The following is a 13787-nucleotide window of genomic DNA, read 5'->3' as shown; positions in this document are numbered from 1 at the left end:
TTGTTTTTTTGAACTAAACCAAAAAGATTTATTCAAAAACTATAAATAGTCTAACATTTATTTCAAATTTAAAAACAGAAACTATCATGTTTAGAAAAACAAAAAACAATAAAAAGAGAAAATTGACCTTTAGTCCCGGTTGGAGCCACCAACCGGGACTAAAGGTCCCTTCCCGCGCAGAATTTGGGCACCCAAAAATAGACCTTTAGTCCCGGATGGTGGCTACAGCCGGGACTAAAGGTCCGTGTGATACGTCCATTTTGCATCATGCTTTTATGTTGATATTTATCGCTTTATGGGCTGTTATTACACTTCACGGTACAATACTTATGCCTTTTCTCTCTTATTTTATAAGGTTTACATGAAGAGGGAGAATGCCGGTAGCTGGAATTTTGGTCTGAAAAGGGAGCAAGTTTGAGATACCTATTTGTTGGGGAACGTCGCAAGGGAAACAAAAATTTTCCTACGCGCACGAAGACCTATCATGGTGATGTCCATCTACGAGAGGGGATGAGTGATCTACGTACCCTTGTAGATCGTACAGCAGAAGCGATGTGAGATCGCGGTTGATGTAGTGGAACGTCCTCACGTCCCTCGATCCGCCCCGTGAACAATCCCGCGATCAGTCCCACGATCTAGTACCGAACGGACGGCACCTCCGCGTTCAGCACACGTACAGCTCGACGATGATCTCGGCCTTCTTGATCCAGCAAGAGAGACGGAGAGGTAGAAGAGTTCTCCGGCAGCGTGACGGCGCTCCGGAGGTTGGTGATGATCTTGTCTCAGCAGGGCTCCGCCCGAGCTCCGCAGAAACACGATCTAGAGGGAAAACTATGGAGGTATGTGGTCGGGCAGCCGTGAGAAAGTCGTCTCAAATCTGCCCTAAAAGCTCCATATATATAGGAGGAGGGAGGGGGACCTTGCCTTGGAGTCCAAGGGACTCCAAGGGGGTCGGCCGAGCCAGGGGGGAGGACTCTCCCCCCCCAAACCGAGTCCTACTTGGTTTGGTGGGAGGGAGTCCTTCCCCTTTCCCACTTCCTCTTTTTTTTTCTTTCTTCCTTTGATTTTTGTTCCTTGGCACATAGGATTTAGTGGGCTGTCCCACCAGCCCACTAAGGGCTGGTGTGACCCCCACAAATACCTATGGGCTTCCCCGGAGTGGGTTGCCCCCCTCCGGTGAACCCCCGGAACCCATTCGTCATTCCCGGTACATTCCCGGTAACTCCGAAAACCTTCCGGTAATCAAATGAGGTCATCCTATATATCAATCTTCGTTTCCGGACCATTCCGGAAACCCTCGTGACGTCCGTGATCTCATCCGGGACTCCGAACAACATTCGGTAACCAACCATATAACTCAAATACGCATAAAACAACGTCGAACCTTAAGTGTGCAGACCCTGCGGGTTCGAGAACTATGTAGACATGACCCGAGAGACTCCTCGGTCAATATCCAATAGCGGGACCTGGATGCCCATATTGGATCCTACATATTCTACGAAGATCTTATCGTTTGAACCTCAGTGCCAAGGATTCGTATAATCCCGTATGTCATTCCCTTTGTCCTTCGGTATGTTACTTGCCCGAGATTCGATCGTCAGTATCCGCATACCTATTTCAATCTCGTTTACCGGCAAGTCTCTTTACTCGTTCCGTAATACAAGATCCCGCAACTTACACTAAGTTGCATTGCTTGCAAGGCTTGTGTGTGATGTTGTATTACCGAGTGGGCCCCGAGATACCTCTCCGTCACACGGAGTGACAAATCCCAGTCTTGATCCATACTAACTCAACTAACACCTTCGGAGATACCTGTAGAGCATCTTTATAGTCACCCAGTTACGTTGCGACGTTTGATACACACAAAGCATTCCTCCGGTGTTAGTGAGTTATATGATCTCATGGTCATAGGAATAAATACTTGACACGCAGAAAACAGTAGCAACAAAATGACACGATCAACATGCTACGTCTATTAGTTTGGGTCTAGTCCATCACGTGATTCTCCCAATGACGTGATCCAGTTATCAAGCAACAACACCTTGTTCATAATCAGAAGACACTGACTATCATTGATCAACTGGCTAGCCAACTAGAGGCATGCTAGGGACGGTGTTTTGTCTATGTATCCACACATGTAAATGAGTCTTCATTCAATACAATTATAGCATGGATAATAAACTATTATCTTGATACAGGAATTATAATAATAACTATACATTTATTATTGCCTCTAGGGCATAATTCCAACAGTCTCCCACTTGCACTAGAGTCAATAATCTAGCCCTCACATCACCATGTGAATTACATTGTAATAAATCTAACACCCATACAGTTCTGGTGTCGATCATGTTTTGGCCGTGGAAGAGGTTTAGTCAGCGGGTCTGCTACATTCAGATCCGTGTGCACTTTGCATATATTTACGTCCTCCTCCTCGACGTAGTCGCGGATGAGGTTGAAGCGTCGTTTGATGTGTCTGGTCTTCTTGTGAAACCTTGGTTCCTTTGCTAAGGCAATGGCACCAGTGTTGTCACAGAACAAGGTTATTGGATCCAGTGCACTTGGCACCACTCCAAGATCCGTCATGAACTGCTTCATCCAGACACCCTCCTTAGCCGCCTCCGAGGCAGCCATGTACTCCGCTTCACATGTAGAATCTGCTACGACGCTTTGCTTGGAACTGCACTAGCTTACTGCACCCCCATTAAGAATAAATACGTATCCGGTTTGCGACTTAGAGTCGTCCGGATCTGTGTCAAAGCTTGCATCGACGTAACCTTTTACGGCGAGCTCTTCGTCACCTCCATACACGAGAAACATCTCCTTAGTCCTTTTCAGGTACTTCAGGATATTCTTGACCGCCGTCCAGTGATCCACTCCTGGATTACTCTGGAACCTACCTGCCATACTTATGGCCAGGCTAACATCCGGTCTAGTGCACAGCATCGCATACATGATAGAGCCTATGGCTGAAGCATAGGGGACGGAGCGCATATGCTCTCTATCCTCATCAGTTGCTGGGCACTGAGTCTTACTCAATCTCGTACCTTGTAACACTGGCAAGAACCCTTTCTTGGACTGTTCCATTTTGAACCTCTTCAAAACTTTATCAAGGTATGTGCTTTGTGAAAGTCCTATCAGGCGTTTTGATCTATCCCTATAGATCTTAATGCCTAGAATGTAAGCAGCTTCTCCTAGGTCCTTCATAGAGAAACTTTTATTCAAGTAACCTTTTATGCTCTCCAAAAGCTCTACGTTGTTTCCAATCAGTAATATGTCATCCACATATAATATTAGAAACGCCACAGAGCTCCCACTCACTTTCTTGTAAATACAAGATTCTCCAACCACTTGTATAAACCCAAATGCTTTGATCACCTCATCAAAGCGTTTGTTCCAACTCCGAGATGCTTGCACCAGTCCATAAATGGATTGCTGGAGCTTGCACACCTTGTCAGCATTTTTAGGATCGACAAAACCTTCGGGTTGCATCATATACAACTCTTCCTTAAGGAAACCGTTAAGGAACGCCGTTTTGACATCCATCTGCCAAATTTCATAATCGAAAAATGCAGCTATTGCTAACATGATTCTGACGGACTTAAGCATCGCTACGGGAGAGAAAGTCTCATCGTAGTCAATTCCTGGAACTTGTGAAAAACCCTTTGCCACAAGTCGAGCTTTATAAACGGTCACATTACCGTCAGCGTCCGTCTTCTTCTTAAAGATCCATTTGTTCTGAATAGCCTTGCGGCCCTCAGGCAGTATCTCAAAGTCCACACTTTGTTTTCATACATGGATCCTATCTCGGATTTCATGGCTTCTAGCCATTTGTTGGAATCTGGGCCCACCATTGCTTCTTCATAATTTGCAGGTTCATTGTTGTCTAACAACATGATTGTCAAGACGGGATTACCGTACCACTCTGGAGCAGCGCGTGATCTCGTCGACCTGCGTGGTTCAATAGAAACTTGAACTGGAGTTTCATGATCATCATCATTAACTTCCTCCTCAACCGGTGTCGCAATCACAGGAGTTTCCCCTTGTCCTGCGCCACCATCCAGAGGGATGAGAGGTTCGACAACCTCGTCAAGTTCTATCTTCCTCCCACTCAATTCCCTCGAGAGAAACTCCTTCTCGAGAAAAGTTCCGTTCTTAGCAACAAACACTTTGCCCTCGGATTTGAGATAGAAGGTGTACCCAACTGTCTCTTTTGGGTAACCTATGAAGACGCACTTTTCCGCTTTGGGTTCCAGCTTTTCAGGCTGAAGCTTTTTGACATAAGCATCACATCCCCAAACTTTAAGAAACGACAACTTTGGTCTTTTGCCATACCACAGTTCGTATGGTGTCGTCTCAACGGATTTTGATGGTGCCCTATTTAAAGTGAATGCAGCTGTTTCTAATGCATAACCCCAAAACGATAATGGCAAATCAGTAAGAGACATCATAGATCGCACCATTTCTAACAAAGTACGATTACGACGTTCGGACACACCATTACGCTGTGGTGTTCCAGGCGGTGTTAACTGTGAAACAATTCCACATTGTCTTAAGTGAGTACCAAACTCGAAACTCAGATACTCACCCCCACGATCAGACCGTAGGAACTTGATCTTCTTGTTACGATGATTTTCCACTTCACTCTGAAATTGTTTGAACTTTTCAAATGTTTCAGACTTGTGCTTCATCAAGTAGACATAACCATATCTACTTAAATCGTCAGTGAAGGTGAGAAAATAACGATATCCGCCGCGTGCCTCCACGCTCATCGGACCACACACATCGGTATGTATGATTTCCAACAAGTCACTTGCACGCTCCATTGTTCCGGAGAACGGAGTTTTAGTCATCTTGCCCATGAGGCATGGTTCGCATGTGTCAAGTGAATCAAAGTCAAGTGACTCCAAAAGTCCATCAGCATGGAGTTTCTTCATGCGCTTTACACCAATATGACCTAAGCGGCAGTGCCACAAAAATATGGCGCTATCATTGTTTACTCTAACTCTTTTGGTCTCAATGTTATGTATATGTGTATCGCTATCGAGATTCAATATGAACAATCCTCTCACATTCGGTGCATGACCATAAAAGATGTTACTCATAGAAATAGAACAACCATTATTCTCAGACTTAAAAGAGTAACCGTCTCGCAATAAACAAGATCCAGATATAATGTTCATGCTCAACGCAGGCACTAAATAACAATGATTTAAGTTCATCACTAATCCCGATGGTAGTTGAAGTGATACGGTGCCGACGGTGATTGCATCAACCTTGGAACCGTTTCCTACGCGCATCGTCACTTCGTCTTTCGCCAGCCTTCGTCTATTCGCAGTTCCTGTTTCGAGTTGCAAATGTGAGCAACAGAACCGGTATCGAATACCCAGGCACTACTACGAGAGCCGGTTAAGTACACATCAATAACATGTATATCAAATATACCTGATTTTTCTTTGCCCGCCTTCTTATCTGCCAGATACTTGGGGCAATTGCGCTTCCAGTGACCCATACCCTTGCAATAGAAGCACTCTGTTTCAGGCTTAGGTCCAGCCTTGGGTTTCTTCGGCGGATTGGCAACAGGCTTGCCGCTCTTCTTCGAATTGCCCTTCTTGCCTTTGCCGTTTCTCTTGAAACTAGTGGTCTTGCTCACCATCAACACTTGATGCTCTTTACGGAGTTCAGACTCTGCGACTTTCAGCATCGCAAACAACTCGCCGGGAGACTTGTTCATCCCTTGCATGTTGTAGTTCAACACAAAGCCTTTATAGCTTGGCGGCAGTGATTGGAGGATTCTGTCAGTGATAGCTTCTTGCGGGAGTTCAATCCCTAGTTCAGCTAGACGGTTTGAGTACCCAGACATCTTGAGCACATGTTCACTGACAGACGAGCTTTCCTCCATCTTGCAAGCATAGAATTTATCGGAGGTCTCATACCTCTCGATCCGGGCGTTCTTCTGAAAGATAAACTTCAACTCCTGGAACATCTCAAATGCTCCATGACGCTCAAAGCGACGTTGAAGTCCCGGCTCTAAGCCATACAAGACTGCACATTGAACTATTGAGTAGTCCTCCTTACGCGCTAACCAAGCGTTCTTAACATCCTGATCAGCCGTAGCGGGTGGTTCATCTCCTAGCGCAGCATTAAGGACATAATCCTTCTTTCCAGCTTGTAAGATTAGCCTAAGATTATGAGCCCAGTCTACAAAGTTGCTTCCATCATCTTTCAACTTAGCTTTCTCTAGGAACGTATTAAAATTGAGGATGACACTTGCGTGAGGCATGATCTACAACACAAATATATTCAAAGTGGACTTAGACTATGTTCAAGATAATTAGAGTTCAACTTAATCAAATTATATGCTAAAACTCCCACTCAAAAAGTACATCTCTCTAGTCATTTGAGTGGTTCATGATCCACTTACACTATCCCAAGTCCGATCATCACGTGAGTCGAGAGTAGTTTCAGTGATAAGCATCCCTATGCTAATCATATCAACTATATGATTCATGATCGACCTTTCGGTCTCATGTGTTCCGAGGCCATGTCTGCACATGCTAGGCTCGTCAAGCTTAACCCGAGTGTTCCGCGTGCGCAACTGTTTTGCACCCGTTGTATGTGAACGTTGAGTCTATCACACCCGATCATCACGTGGTGTCTCGAAACGACGAACTGTAGCAACGGTGCACAGTCGGGGAGAACACAATTTCGTCTTGAAATTTTAGTGAGAGATCACCTCATAATGCTACCGTCGTTCTAAGCAAAATAAGGTGCATAAAAGGATTAACATCACATGCAATTCATAAGTGACATGATATGGCCATCATCACGTGCTTCTTGATCTCCATCACCAAAGCACCGGCACGATCTTCTTGTCACCGGCGCCACACCATGATCTCCATCATCATGATCTCCATCAACGTGTCGCCATCGGGGTTGTCGTGCTACTTATGCTATCACTACTAAAAATACATCCTAGCAAAATAGTAAACGCATCTGCAAGCACATATGTTAGTATAAAGACAACCCTATGGCTCCTGCCGGTTGCCGTACCATCGACATGCAAGTCGATATTTCTATTACAACATGATCATCTCATACATCCAATATATCACATCACATTGTTTGGCCATATCACATCACATTCATACCCTGCAAAAACAAGTTAGACGTCCTCTAATTTTGTTGTTGCATGTTTTACGTGGTGACCAAGGGTATCTAGTAGGATCGCATCTTACTTACGCAAACACCACAACGGAGATATATGAGTTGCTATTTAACCTCATCCAAGGACCTCCTCGGTCAAATCCGATTCAACTAAAGTTGGAGAAACCGTCACTTGCCAGTCATCTTTGAGCAAAGGGGGTTACTCGTAACGATGAAACCAGTCTCTCGTAAGCGTACGAGTAATGTCGGTCCAAGCCGCTTCAATCCAACAATACCGCGGAATCAAGAAAAGACTAAGGAGGGCAGCAAAACGCACATCACCGCCCACAAAGCCTTTTGTGTTCTACTCGAGAAGACATCTACGCATGAACCTAGCTCATGATGCCACTGTTGGGGAACGTCGCAAGGGAAACAAAAATTTTCCTACGCGCACGAAGACCTATCATGGTGATGTCCATCTACGAGAGGGGATGAGTGATCTACGTACCCTTGTAGATCGTACAGCAGAAGCGATGTGAGATCGCGGTTGATGTAGTGGAACGTCCTCACGTCCCTCGATCCGCCCCGCGAACAATCCCGCGATCAGTCCCACGATCTAGTACCGAACGGACGGCACCTCCGCGTTCAGCACACGTACAGCTCGACGATGATCTCGGCCTTCTTGATCCAGCAAGAGAGACGGAGAGGTAGAAGAGTTCTCCGGCAGCGTGACGACGCTCCGGAGGTTGGTGATGATCTTGTCTCAGCAGGGCTCCGCCCGAGCTCCGCAGAAACACGATCTAGAGGGAAAACTATGGAGGTATGTGGTCGGGCAGCCGTGAGAAAGTCGTCTCAAATCTGCCCTAAAAGCTCCATATATATAGGAGGAGGGAGGGGGACCTTGCCTTGGAGTCCAAGGGACTCCAAGGGGGTCGGCCGAGCCAGGGGGGAGGACTCTCCCCCCCCAAACCGAGTCCTACTTGGTTTGGTGGGAGGGAGTCCTTCCCCTTTCCCACTTCCTCTTTTTTTTTCTTTCTTCCTTTGATTTTTGTTCCTTGGCGCATAGGATTTAGTGGGCTGTCCCACCAGCCCACTAAGGGCTGGTGTGACCCCCACAAATACCTATGGGCTTCCCCGGAGTGGGTTGCCCCCCTCCGGTGAACCCCCGGAACCCATTCGTCATTCCCGGTACATTCCCGGTAACTCCGAAAACCTTCCGGTAATCAAATGAGGTCATCCTATATATCAATCTTCGTTTCCGGACCATTCCGGAAACCCTCGTGACGTCTGTGATCTCATCCGGGACTCCGAACAACATTCGGTAACCAACCATATAACTCAAATACGCATAAAACAACGTCGAACCTTAAGTGTGCAGACCCTGCGGGTTCGAGAACTATGTAGACATGACCCGAGAGACTCCTCGGTCAATATCCAATAGCGGGACCTGGATGCCCATATTGGATCCTACATATTCTACGAAGATCTTTATCGTTTGAACCTCAGTGCCAAGGATTCGTATAATCCCGTATGTCATTCCCTTTGTCCTTCGGTATGTTACTTGCCCGAGATTCGATCGTCAGTATCCGCATACCTATTTCAATCTCGTTTACCGGCAAGTCTCTTTACTCGTTCCGTAATACAAGATCCCGCAACTTACACTAAGTTGCATTGCTTGCAAGGCTTGTGTGTGATGTTGTATTACCGAGTGGGCCCCGAGATACCTCTCCGTCACACGGAGTGACAAATCCCAGTCTTGATCCATACTAACTCAACTAACACCTTCGGAGATACCTGTAGAGCATCTTTATAGTCACCCAGTTACGTTGCGACGTTTGATACACACAAAGCATTCCTCCGGTGTTAGTGAGTTATATGATCTCATGGTCATAGGAATAAATACTTGACACGCAGAAAACAGTAGCAACAAAATGACACGATCAACATGCTACGTCTATTAGTTTGGGTCTAGTCCATCACGTGATTCTCCCAATGACGTGATCCAGTTATCAAGCAACAACACCTTGTTCATAATCAGAAGACACTGACTATCATTGATCAACTGGCTAGCCAACTAGAGGCATGCTAGGGATGGTGTTTTGTCTATGTATCCACACATGTAAATGAGTCTTCATTCAATACAATTATAGCATGGATAATAAACTATTATCTTGATAAAGGAATTATAATAATAACTATACATTTATTATTGCCTCTAGGGCATAATTCCAACACTATTCTGCGCAACTCCAAAATCTGTGAAAATCAACGAGGAATTATTTTGGATTTTATAAAAAATACTGGGCAGAAGAAGTACGAGAAGAGAGCCACCAGGAGGCCACAAGCCTGCCAGGCGCGGCCTACCCTCCTGGTCGCGACCAGGTGGCCTGTGGGCCCCCTGCTGCCCCTCCGGTCCCATCTTTTGCTATAAGGAGGGTTTCGTCCCAGAAAAAAAAAATCAAGGATAGGCTTTCGGGAGGAATCGCCGCCCCCACGAGGCGGAAGTTGAGGAGAACCAATTTAGAGCTCCTGCACGGCCGTCGTGCCGGGGAAACTTCCCTCCCGGAGGGGGAAATCATCGCCATCGTCATCACCAACACTCCTCTCATCGGAGGGGACTCATCACCATGAACATCTGCTTCAGCACCATCTCATTTCCAAACCCTAGTTCATCTCTTGTAACCAATCTCCGTCTCACGACTCCGATTAGTACTTGTAAGGTTGCTAGTAGTGTTAATTACTCTTTGTAGTTGATGCTAGTTGGATTACTCGGTGGAAGATCATATGTTCAGATCCTTAATGCTATTCATTACCTCTCTGGTCATGAACATAATTATGCTTTGTGAGTTGTCACTTTTGTTCCCGAGGACATGGGATAAGTCTTGCTATAAGTAGTCATGTGAATTTGGTATTCGTTCGATATTTCGATGCTATGTATGTTGTCTTTCCTCTAGTGGTGTTATGTGAACGTCGACTACATGACACTTCACCATTATTTGGGCCTAGAGGAAGGCATTGGGAAGTAATAAGTAGATGATGGGTTGCTAGAGTGACACAAGCTTAAACCCTAGTTTATGCGTTGCTTCTTAAGGGGCTGATTTGGATCCACTAGTTTAATGCTATGGTTAGAATTTGTCTTAATTCTTCTTTCGTAGTTGCGGATGCTTGCGAGAGGGGTTAATCATAAGTGGGATGTTTGTCCAAGTAAGGACAGCACCCAAGCACCGGTCCACCCACATACCAAAATATCAAAGTAGCGAACGCGAATCATATGAACATGATGAAAACTAGCTTGACAGAAATTCCCTGTGTCCTCGGGAGCGCTTTACCTTACATAAGAGTTCGTCCAGGCTTGTCCCTTGCTAGAAAAGGGATTGGGCCATCTTGCTGCACCTTTGTTACTATTGTTACTTGCTACTCGCTACGAATTATCTTATCACACAACTATCTGTTATCGATAATTTCAGTGCCTGCAGAGAATACCTTGCTGAAAACCACTTGTCATTTCCTTCTGCTCCTCGTTGGGTTCGACACTCTTACTTATCGAAAGGACTACGATAGCTCCCCTACACTTGTGGGTCATCAAGACTCTTTTCTGGCGCCATTGCCGGGGAGTGAAGCGCCTTTGGTAAGTGGAATTTGGTAAGGAAACATTTATATAGTGTGCTGAAATTTATTGTCACTTGTCACTATGGAAACTAATCCTTTCAGGAGCTTGTTAGGGGTATCTTCACCTCGAACGGAAGCACAAGGAGTTGCTCCTCAACCTACCGCACCTACTGAAAATATTTTTTATGAAGTTCCTTCGGGTATGCTAGAGAAACTGTTGGCTAATCCTTTTACACGAGATGGAACATCACATCCCAACATGCATCTAATCTATGTAGATGAAGTTTGTGGTTTATTTAAGCTTGCAGGTTTGCCCGAGAATGAGGTCAAGAAGAAGGTCTTTCCCTTATATTTGAGGGATAAAGCATTGACATGGTATAGGCTATGTGATGATACTGGATCATGGAACTACAACCGATTGAAATTGGAATTTCATCAAAAGTTTTATCCTATGCATTTGGTACATCGTGATCGGAATTATATCTATAAGTTTTGGCCTCGTGATAGACAAAGTATTGCTCAAGCTTGGGGGAGGCTTAATTCAATGTTATATTCATGCCCCAACCATGAGCTCTCGAGAGAAATAATTATTCAGAATTTCTATGCTCGGCTTTCTCATGATAATCGCACCATGCTTGACACTTGTTGTACCGGTTCATTTATGAAGAGAGACATTGACTTCAAATGGAATTTATTGGAATGAATTAAACGCAACTCTGAAGATTGGGAGTTTGATGAAGGTAAGGAGTCAAGTATGAATCTCAAGTTCGATTGCGTTAAATCCTTCGTTGAAACAAATACTTTTTGTGATTTTAGCACTAAACATGGACTTGACTGTGAGATAGTAGCTTCGTTATGTGAATCATTTGCTGCTCATATTAATCTCCCTAAAGAGAAGTGGTTTAAGTATCATCCTCCCATAGAAGTCAATGTAGTTAAACCCAATCTAGTTGAAGAGAAAGTCATTCCTTATAATGATCCTATTGTTCCTAGTGCTTACATTGAGAAACCACCTTTCCCTGTTAGAATAAAGGATCATGCTAAAGCTTCAACTGTGATACGTAGGGGCTACATTAAAACACCTACACCCCCTGAGCAAATTAAAGTTGAACCTAGAATTACTATTATCAAAGACCTCCTGTCCGACAATGTTGATGGGCATGATATTCACTTCTGTGAAGATGCTGCTAGAATTGCTAAACCTCATGCTAGAGACAAACATAGGCCTGTTGTAGGCACGCCTGTTGTTTCTGTTAAGATAGGAGGTCATTGTTATCATGGTTTATGTGACGTGGGTGCTAGTGTTAGTGCAATACCTCAATCTTTATATGATGAAATTAAAGACGAGATTGCACCTGTCGAGATGGGACCTATTGATGTCACTATTCAGCTTGCCAATAGAGATACTATCTGCCCTTTGGGAATTGTTAGAGATGCTGAAGTCTTGTGTGGTAAAACCAAGTATCCTGCTGATTTTCTCGTTCTCGCTACCACACAAGATAGCTTTTGTCCCATCATATTTGGCAGACCCTTCCTTAATACTGTCAATGCTGACATTGACTATGAGAAGCAAACTGTCACTGTTGGCTTTGAAGGTGTGTCACATGAATTCAATTTCTCCAAGTTTGGTAGACAACCTGATGAAAAAGAATCGTCTAGTACGAATGAAATTATTGCGCTAGCCTCTATTGTTGTGTCTCCTACTGATCCTTTTGAGCAATACTTGCTTGAGCATGAAAATGATATGCATATGGATGAAAGGAATGAGATAGATAAAGTTATCTTTGAACAACATCCTATCCTTAAGAATAATTTGCCTGCTGAACTACTTGGAGATCCACCCCCACCAAAGGGTGATCCTGTGTTTGAGCTTAAACAGTTACATGATACTCTTAAATATGCTTATCTTGATGAAAAAGAGATATATCCTGTTATTATTAGTGCTAGCCTTTCAGAGCATGAAGAAAAGAAATTATTGAAAACTCTGAGGAAGCACCGTGGTGCTATTGGATATACTCTTGATGATCTTAAGGGCATTAGTCCCACTCTATGCGAGCATAAAATTAAAACCGATCCTGATTCCAAACGAGTTGCTGATCATCAACGGAGATTAAATCCTAAGATGAAAGAGGTAGTAAGAAAAGAATTACTAAAGCTCCTGGAAGCAGGTATTATCTATCATGTTGCTCACAGTGATTGGGTGAGTCCGGTGCATTGCGTCCCTAAGAAGGGAGGTATTACCTTTGTACCTAATGATAAAGATGAATTGATCCCACAGAGGATTGTTACTGGCTATAGGATGGTAATTGATTTTAGGAAATTGAATAAACCACTAGGAAAGATCATTACCCTTTGCCTTTTATCGACCAAATGCTAGAAATATTGTCTAAACACACACACTTCTGCTTTCTAGATGGTTATTCTGGTTTCACCCAAAAACCAGTTGCACGATCTGATCAGGAGAAAACCACTTTTACCTGCCCTTTTGGTACCTTTGCTTATAGATGTATGCCTTTTGGCTTATGTAATGCACCTACTACCTTTCAAAGATGCATGATGGCTATATTCTTTGACTTTTGTGAAAAGATTGTTGAGGTTTTCATGGATGACTTCTCCATTTACGGGTCTTCTTTTGATGATTGCCTCAGCAACCTTGATCGAGTTTTGCAGAGATGTAAAGATACCAACCTTGTCTTGAATTGGGAGAAGTGCCACTTTATGGTTATTGAAGCCATCGTCTTAGGACATAAAATTTCTGAAAGAGGTATTGAAGTTGATAAGGCTAAAGTTGACGCGATCGAGAAAATGCCATGCCCTACAGACATCAAAGGTATAAGAAGTTTCCTTGGTCATGCTGGTTTCTATGGAAGGTTCATTAAAGACTTCTCTAAGATTTCTAGGCCTCTTACCAATCTCTTGCAAAAGGATATTCCTTTTGTTTTTGACGATGATTGTGAGGAAGCATTTGAAATACTTAAGAATGCCTTGATAACTGCACCTATTGTTCAACCACCTGATTGGAACCTACCTTT

The sequence above is a fragment of the Hordeum vulgare genome, chromosome 2H (genome assembly GCF_904849725.1).
Source record: "Hordeum vulgare subsp. vulgare chromosome 2H, MorexV3_pseudomolecules_assembly, whole genome shotgun sequence".
Taxonomy (NCBI): domain Eukaryota; kingdom Viridiplantae; phylum Streptophyta; class Magnoliopsida; order Poales; family Poaceae; genus Hordeum; species Hordeum vulgare.
This window is presented reverse-complemented; position numbering follows the sequence as displayed.